The following is an 8,788-nucleotide window of genomic DNA, read 5'->3' as shown; positions in this document are numbered from 1 at the left end:
TTGACAGATGAAAGAGGCCAGTGACCAATGACAGCTGAGGCCAGACCGGGAAGAGAGTGAGAAATGTACTATCCATGGCACAGGTATGATTTCAATGACGTGATTGAGTGGTACATTACAAATCTAATTTTAGGCTACTTTTCTGGGATGCATCTATGGAAACAAAACCTTTAAAAGTCTTGCCGTGTAGGATGTAATATTATGTAATCTTGTTTGTTGTTCACAACTGTTGAACAAGGTAATATCTGTGAACCTGTAAATAAATGTGAATATATAAATAATACTATTATCCAAAATTATTTGAATTTAACTGCTTACAATTTGATAGCCACATTGGCTTTAGGGAAATGAAGGCTACCAATAAGGCGCAGAGATGGCATTGGGAATTTTCTAGTAACTTGTATCTTGTGTAGCGACACCATATGGTAATGTATCACACCACATGTGGGCCTACTATTAGCTTGTAGCCTACTATGCCATAGTATAGGCCCTATGGATCTATAATCTGTGTAGTGATGACATTAGTGGACATTTTTACTTTCTATGTTTGCATATCGTATTATTACATTCATATGAACATGATTATACTCCCCATTACACAAAGCACAAATAGGTTTGCTACTACAGTTGTAAGTAACAATGTGTACTTCACTGTAATAGCGGTCTGAGCAGGACTGATTTTTGGTACCGTGCCCGCCGCTCCCACAAAATGTCATACAGTAACCTGCCGCATTCCTGATTTTTTTTGCCAGTATTCCACATGCTCCTCCTGCCAGATCTCATCCAGCTCCTTTCCCAGTCCCGCAACGTTAAAATTACACATTTTCAAAACCACAATTTTATGCATTATAATATGTAATGAATGTATGGTTTCGTAAGATATTTGCTGGTTGGAATAAAGTAATTGTATTAAAATAAACTGTGTAAAACAACTAATTTGAAGCAGACAAAAAGCCCCTGCAAGACATAATATATATATTTTTAAATGGAACGAGTTCACATTGTAAACTTTCCGATTCCAAAATCATCTGTCAGTAAGATAAAGGAAAAGCAACAAGTATGCTATTGATAGGCTGACTAGTGACCAATCATAATAGCCATTATTTCATTACCTTTAGTGAATGATTAACAACATACTTTCCAATGAGAACTGCAAGCTGACAATTGCTTTTATAATTGCTTTTATAATTCATCACAAGTGACCACATGAACTCAATCACATCAGATAATTGTTTTTGCCACCAGTACTGTTTGAAGCAGGCCCACGAGCCGGCTCTGTAACGTGAGCCCCATTAGAGGAGGGGAGAGACACTAGCAGACATAATGACAGAGAGTGCTTCATGTGATATACAGTACCAGTCAAAAGTTTGGACACACCTACTCATTCAAGGGTTTTTCTTTATTTTGTACTATTTTCTACATTGTATTATAATGGTGAAGACATCAAAACAATGAAATAACACATATGGAATCATGTAGTAACCAAAAAAGTGTTAAACAAATCAAAATATATTTGAGATTCTACATTAGCTTGTAGCCTACTATGCCATAGTATATGCCCTATGAACCTATCATCTGTGTAGTGATGAAGGCCTGATTCACACAGTTTCCTCTGAACAGTTGATGTTGAGATGTGTCTGTTACTTGAACTCTGTGAAGCATTTATTTGGGCTGCGACTTGAGGCTGGTAACTCTAATGAACTTATCCTCTGCAGCAGAGGTAACTCTGGGTCTTCCTTTCCTGTGGCGGTCCTCACGAGAGCCAGTTTCATCATAGCTCTTGATGTTTTTTTGCGATTGCACTTGAAGGAACTTTTAAAGTTCTTGAAATTTTCCAGATTGACTGACCTTAATTTCTTAAAGTAATGATGGACTGTCGTTTGTCTTTGCTTATTGGAGCTGATCTTGCCATAATTTGGACTTGGTATTTTACCAAATAGGGCTATCTTCTGTATACCACTCCTACCTTGTCACAACACAACTGATTGGGTCAAATGAATTAAGAAGGAAATGAAGAAGGAAATGAATTAAGAAGGAAATTCCACAAATTAACAAGGCACACCTGTTCATTGAAATGCATTCCAGTTGACTACCTCATGAAGCTGGTTGAGAGAATGCCAAGAGTGTGCACAGCTGTCATCAAGGTAAAGGGTGGCTACTTCGAAGAATCTGAAATATAGAATATATTTTGATTTGTTTAACAATTTTTTGGTTACTACATGATTCCATGTGTTATTTCATGTCTTCACTATTACTACAATGTAGAAAATAGTCCAAATAAAGGAATGAGTAGGCGTGTCCAAAGTTGTGACTGGTACTGTATAAGTGATTTTCTAACAACACATGGCAATACGACCAGTATGAAATCATTTGCGAGACTAAAATAATATTTGAATACCGAATTTGTGGTTCTGGTTGCCCGCTGCCCGCTGCAGCATGAACCATTCCGTCCGCACCGCACACTTCTCTGTTGGGGTCCTGCGGTAATGCAGGGCTCTTCACTGAAACTACCGCTGTAGCTACCATGTAAATATGGGTTTCGGTACACGTGAGGAAGTGGGACCAAATTATCAAATGATTCCCTTATATTTCCTGTTCAATTAAATCTAGGCCTACATCAACCTTGTGGTCCCCAGTTTGTCAAATTTGTGTTTGTTTACTATTCTTGTGGACACACAACAGGATGTGGACACACAACAGGACTGAGTAGTCAGTCAGTTCTACCAGACTTCCACTAGAGGGAGTTTCTTGACCAAGACATCTTCACACCAGAGCTGTGCAATGACATCCAAGTATTCCAGAGTTTCTCCTCAGCAGAAGTTAGAGTTCCTCCAGTTGAACGCAGTGCAATTGACTGGGTAAGACATTACAGGCTACTACAGCAAACATAAGATAATAGGAACCTACACAGGTGCATTTATACACTTTTTCTCTAAACATTTAGTGTTCACCTTATTGGATATCTATGTCTATTGCAATATGAAAACCCTAGTTAAGGAGAGGATCATCATAAATTGGTGGATTACATTTACCAAGATTCTAACAAGAGGAGCTCACTTCCAGGCAATTTGCATCATTTTAGGAGATATGATTGTTGTCATGCAGACAGTCAAGGCCCCCAATGGTCCCTAGACTCTCCACCAACCGTCCTCGTAGTTGAAAGCTTTCTGCATACATCCATATTATATTACATGGATTTTAAACTGTATAGGCTGTACTGCCATTAACCATTCAGACTCTGCCACTCTTCTCCTAGTGGTTAGAATGCTATGGTATCCACTTCCAGTCCAGATTGACTCTAAGAGTCTTTAACCTCTATTGAAGACTCATCTCTTCAGTAGGTCCTATGATTGAGTGTAGTCTGGCCCAGGAGTGTGAAGGTGAACGGAAAGGCACTGGAGCAACGAACCACCCTTGCTGTCTCTGCCTGGCCGGTTCCCCTCTCTCCACTGCGATTCTCTGCCTCAAACCCTATTACAGGGGCTGAGTCACTGGCTTACTGGTGCTCTTCCATGCCGTCCCTAGGAGGGGTGCGTCACTTGAGTGGGTTGAGGCTAGAGGTCGACCGATTATGATTTTCCAATGCCGATTATTGGAGGACAAAAAAAGGCAGATACCGATTAAATCGGCCGATTTTTAAAATGTGTGTATATATATATATATACACATACACACATATTTTTGTAATAATGACAATTGCAACAATACTGAATGAACACTTTTATTTTAACTTAATATAATAGATATTATGGGCTTTTGAATGGGTGTTCTTAAGGTGATTCCACAGGTTGGTGGTATTTTTTGAATTAGCCGTTGCTGACCACATGCTTACATCTTTATCACAAATAAGACACCTTGCTTTCCCTGGTGCCAATTCCATGTAATAGTCCCACACTGGTGCTCTGCTTTTCTCTGCCATCTGTAAAACACACACACACACACACACACACACACACACACACACACACACACACACACACACACACACACACACAGCTCTGAAGTGACAATGATACTGAAGAGTATGCTTAGGAGACAAATAATCTCAACTGTTTGAATAAAAATAGAGTTTAAGTTACCTGTGATGAATGTTGAAAACAAAAACTGTAATTTCTATATGCAGAAAATCTATTTTAATAATGGACATGGTAAGAATTGACTACCAAAGTGCGAGTCATAATTCCCATTACACCTTCTAGCAAAATCTGAAAAGCGGTTCCTTCATTCATTTATTCCATAGGATATTTTTAGATTCACTTAAACTAAGGTCTGTGTTTCGTGTAGGCTTACACCACATTGCCAATTTTATAACTGTGTAGATATCCATAGAACAAGGTAACTCTGATCAATATTGGCTAAATATAAGCGAAGATAAAACATTTTGTAGAGTGGATTTATGACAATATGTTGACAAGCGTTACCTTATCCTAGTGAGATTTACACGGGTATCAAAACGCCGAGGCGGTTTAAGCCTGCACGAAACACAGACCTTATTTGAAGTAGATCAAGACATTCTCTATGGAAGACATGAACAGAGGCGGTTTAAGCACGAAACACAGACCTTATTTGAAGTAGATCAAGAAATTCTGTATGGAAGACATGAACGGTAAAATAACGAAATAACCCCTTTCAAGTTCAGCCGCAAGTTATTACAGGAATTATAACGTGTCGACTATTTCTCTCTAAACCATATACCTTTGACTATTACGAGCCTGCTGCTGCCTACCATCCCTCAGTCAGACTGCTCTATCAAATATCAAATCATAGACTTAACTATAATAAATAAACTCAAACTCAAATACGAGCCTTAGGTCAAATCCGGGAAACTATCACCTCGAAAACAAAACGTTATTCCGTTCCGTATTTTATCTAACGGGTGGCATCCATGAGTCTAAATATTCCTGTTACTTTGCACAACCTTCAATGTTATGTCATAATTACGAAAAAATTATGTCAAATTAGTTCGCAAAGAGCCAGACGGCCCAAACTGTTGCATATACCCTAACTCTGCATGCAATGAACGCAAGAGAAGTGACACAATTACACCTGGTTAATATTGCCTGCTAACCTGGATTTCTTTTAGCTAAATATGTAGGTTTAAAAATATATACTTGTGTATTGATTTTAAGAAAGGATTTGATGTTTATGGTTAAGTACACATTGGAGCAACGACAGTCATTGATTGATTGTTTTTTACAAGATAAGTTTAATGCTAGCTAGCAACTTACCTTGGCTTACTGCATTAGAGTAACAGGCAGGCTCCTCGTGAGGCAGGTGGTTAGAGCGTTGGACGAGTCAACTGTAAGGTTGCAAGATTGGATCCCCCGAGCTGACAAGGTAAAAATCTTGTCATTGAAAATAAGAATGTGTTCTTAACTGACTTGCCTAGTTAAATAAAGGTGTAATTATTATTTTTTCAAATAATCAAATTCGGCAGAAATCGGTGCCCAAAAATACCGATTTCCGATTGTTATGAAAACTTGAAATCGGCCCTAACTAATCGGCCATTCCGATTAATCTGTCGACCTCTAGTTGAGTCACTGACGTGATCTTCCTGTCCGGGTTGGCGCCGCCCCCTTGGGTTGTGCTGTTGTGCTCGACCTTGTCTCAGGATGGTAAGTTGGTGGTTGAAGATATCACTCTAGTGGTGTGGGGGCTGTGCTTTGGCAAAGCGGGTGGGGTTATATCCTGCCTGTTTGGCCCTGTCCGGGGTTATCGTCGGACGGGGCCACAGTGTCTCCCGACTCCTCCTGTCTCAGCCTCCAGTATTTATGCTGCAGTAGTTTATGTGTCAGGGGGCTAGGGTCAGTCTGTTATATCTGGAATATTTATCCTGTGTCAATTTAAGTTCTCTCTCTCTCTCTCTCTCTCCCCCCAGTCCACCTGGCCGTGCTGCCGCTCCAGTTTCAACTATTCTGCCTGCGGCTATGGAACCCTGACCTGTTCACTAGACGTGCTACCTGTCACAGACATGCTGTTTTTAACTCTCTAGAGACAGCAGGAGTGGTAGTATACTCTGAATGATCGACTATGATCTGTTATAATCTCCACCCGGCACAGCCAGAAGGGGATTGGACACCCCTCAGAGCCTGGTTCCTCTAAGTTTCTTCCCAGGTTCTGGCCTTTCTAGGGAGTTTTTCCTAGCCACCGTGCTTCTACACCTACATTGCTCGCTGTTTGGAGTTTTAGACTGGGTTTCTGGACAGCACTTTGTGACATCAGCTGATGTAAGAAGGGCTTTATAAATACATTTGATTTGTTTATGGGTCAAAAAGTATTCAGGTGAGATATAGTAGTTAAAAGATTCACCTCAAACGTCACCATGTTTTTTATTTATCAGAAAGTGTTATACACAGCATGCAGTGGGCCTAAGTACAGTGGCCAGCGAAACAGGGTCCTTGATTGAGATGACGAGGAAACAATGTGAAGACCCATACTCATGATATCCTGGATTTAGGAGAAACTGCTAGAGATTTCTGTTGGGTCCAAAGCTTGTCTGGGATTCATTTAGCAGTTCAGGGTGTCTCAAATTGTGATATCTACTTGGCTAATAGCATTGGACGATTTCACACAAGCACATTTCAGAGAGTGCACACGACCCTAAAACACAACTACTTCATGAAGTGCTAAAGAGGAGATCAAAGAGGAGTGTTTTGCCCACAGTCAGTCATACTTCTCCAATTACACTGTCATTCTCTGAGGAAGAGGGGATGTTGTTTGTTTTTCTGACCCTTCCTAAATCCTCTTGGGCAAGAGAGGTATGCTCTTCTTGCTTTGCACTGCAGAAGGTTGGAATGATGTTGAAAAAAAGCCAGTGAAGGAAAAATAGTGTCTGCAACATCTTTATTTTATTATTTTCCTTTCTGAAGGGAATTGTTCCTTTCCAATCTCAACATATCCCCCGCTTTCAACTTTAGATTACTTGTAAGGCGTTCATTTGATATTGATCATAGCGAGAGAAAAATTAGAATTGTGAGTGGTAAAACAAAACTCTAATTAGAGAATGTTAAATACTTGTAGAGAGTTAATGAATCGTTTAATTCGTAGATCAAATTAAAGAACACGGTCCATTAATCCATCTACCACCCAGCTTGAATGGAATACCCACTCTTTGCCAAATTGACTCTCTCCCACACGGACGTACAGGCCTAGCAGTGCACTCACACACACACACATTTTAGTCCTCTAGCAGATGCTCTTATCCAGAGCGACTTACGCACGCACACACACGCACAAGCCTAGCAGACACCAAAAGGATGGTAACTATGTAAATACTGAAGCTTTGTTGTGCCATGCCAGACCATGATGAGTGAAAACTAAATGCCTCATCATAAAACATTCATGCAATATATTCCCAGTAGTGAAACTCAAACTGATACAAATACATGCCAAACCAGCACCGAGTGCTCTTCTAAATGGTGACAGGACCATGGAAGGCAGGAGCTAGAGTAGTCAGTCAGTTCTACCAGACTTCCACTAGAGGGAGTTTCTTGACCAAGACATCTTCACACCAGAGCTGTGCACTGACGTCTAAGTATTCCAGAGTTTCTCCTCAGCAGAAGTTAGAGTTCCTCCAGTTGAACGCAGTGCAATTGTACAGCATTGACAAAATATATAGTTTATGTATCTGTATTTGATTATATCGGATCAACTTTCTGGTCCCATGGTCTCTGGTAATCGCATTTGGGTAACCTATCCAACTTTCTGGTCCCATGGTCTCTGGTAATCGTATTTGGGTAACCTATCCAACTTTCTGGTCCCATGGTCTCTGGTAATCGTATTTGGGTAACCTATCCAACTTTCTGGTCCCATGGTCTCTGGTAATCGTATTTGGGTAACCTATCCAACTTTCTGGTCCCATGGTCTCTGGTAATCGTATTTGGGTAACCTATCCAACTTTCTGGTCCCATGGTCTCTGGTAATCGTATTTGGGTAACCTATCCAACTTTCAAAATGTTACTTTCTGCACCATTTATGAAATGATCATAGAAAAGGATACAATAACTAAGATATTTTATAGACAGGGAGTGTACTTGCATACAGGCCCTGTCCAGACATCCCTCCCATGCACTCTGTGTATTCAGTAAACCACAGCCACCCCTCCACCGCGGTCACTGTGCCGTAACCTAGACACCCTCTAGACCCCTGGAGCCTCTGTGCAGCTTGTACAGTCCTGAAAGATCATCCCCCCTCCCTCTCCTTCCGTCACCACCTCCCCAACCCCACCCCCTCCATCCTCCTACCTTCCCCACCCATCCTCACCAGGCAGCTATCCCCACTAGCCTGCATCGCAGCATTCCGTGGGCCCTACACACAGAGGCCTATTGTGTGCTCAGGGAGATGGAGGCAGCATACAGTTAGAGAAACAGAGAAATAGAATGTCTAGAATGGACAGGCTTTTCTATCAGAGGTTTAGTTCTATGGATGGACCTAGGCTACCAGTGTGGTGGCACAGTTGAATTGACCCGTTGTTGTAATCTAAAGGTATAGTATAGTTGACCTACATTGAGAAATGCAGCGGTGTGTATCAGTAAAACTGAACATTCCAAGTAAGTCCACAAAATGGTCGTCTAGTAGGCAAGCAGTTGAATGATGCCTTCAGTGCAGATTGCAGTTCTACATATTCCAGTTCTATGTTAGGTACTTCTGATTCCCCATCACCAGGATCACCTTTAAGATGCAGTGGACAGAAGCAGGAATTCCATATTCCCTTCGACCCCCTCTTCGCTTTCATTCCCAATCTCTCATTTTCTCCTACGATGTTTCTCTTGGAAATCTGCCACAGTCA

Source organism: Oncorhynchus kisutch, linkage group LG24, assembly GCF_002021735.2.
Source record: "Oncorhynchus kisutch isolate 150728-3 linkage group LG24, Okis_V2, whole genome shotgun sequence".
Lineage (NCBI taxonomy): Eukaryota > Metazoa > Chordata > Actinopteri > Salmoniformes > Salmonidae > Oncorhynchus > Oncorhynchus kisutch.
Note: the sequence above shows the minus strand (reverse complement) of the source record.